This window comes from Crocuta crocuta, unplaced genomic scaffold, assembly GCF_008692635.1.
Source record: "Crocuta crocuta isolate KB4526 unplaced genomic scaffold, BGI_CrCroc_1.0 scaffold238, whole genome shotgun sequence".
NCBI lineage: Eukaryota > Metazoa > Chordata > Mammalia > Carnivora > Hyaenidae > Crocuta > Crocuta crocuta.
This window is the reverse complement of record NW_027532161.1, coordinates 23459-24174: the sequence shown is the minus strand read 5'-3', so window position 1 is coordinate 24174 and position 716 is coordinate 23459.

The following is a 716-nucleotide window of genomic DNA, read 5'->3' as shown; positions in this document are numbered from 1 at the left end:
CCTGCATTCCTAAAAATTCTATGATTTGTTAAAGTGACCTATGGCACCAGGACCTAGAGTTTGAAAAATGATTCCTTAGATTTAGGTCTTATTTATTTTATTATTTTTTTAAAGTAGGCTCTGTGCCCAATGTGGGGCTTGAAGTCATGACCTGGAGATCAAGAGTCGCATGCTCTACATACTGAGCCAGGAAGGTGCCCCTAAACCCCCTTTATTTTAATGCTAGAATTTCCTGGGTAAGCCAAAGCAGTGATTCTCGTTCTGGCTACACTTGAGAGCCACTTGTGTGCTTTTAAAAACTATCAGTATTTGGGGTGCCTAGTTGGCTCAGTTGGTTAAGTGTCTGACTCTTGATCTCAGTTCAGGTCATGATCTCATGGTTTGTGGGATTGAGTCCTGCATTCAGCTCTGTGCTGGTAAGGCAGAGCCTGCTTGGGATTCTCTCTCTCTCTCCNCCCACTGTGGAGATTATAGTTAGAAAGTCTACGTTGGGGCCCTTGGTCTATTTGTTATTATCTCAGGTAAATCTTATGATCAATTAGTTTGTAAAACACTCTCCTAATCAAGCCTAGTTATTAGCTGCAGTTCAGTGATCTGAATTTTTCTTTTCTTTAATAGCCATTTACCACACAGAAAGAAGCATTCAAATTGAAAACTCAGAATATCCTTTTAAAACAAATCCTCCTTTAGCAAACATTTTGCAATATATCCATTAA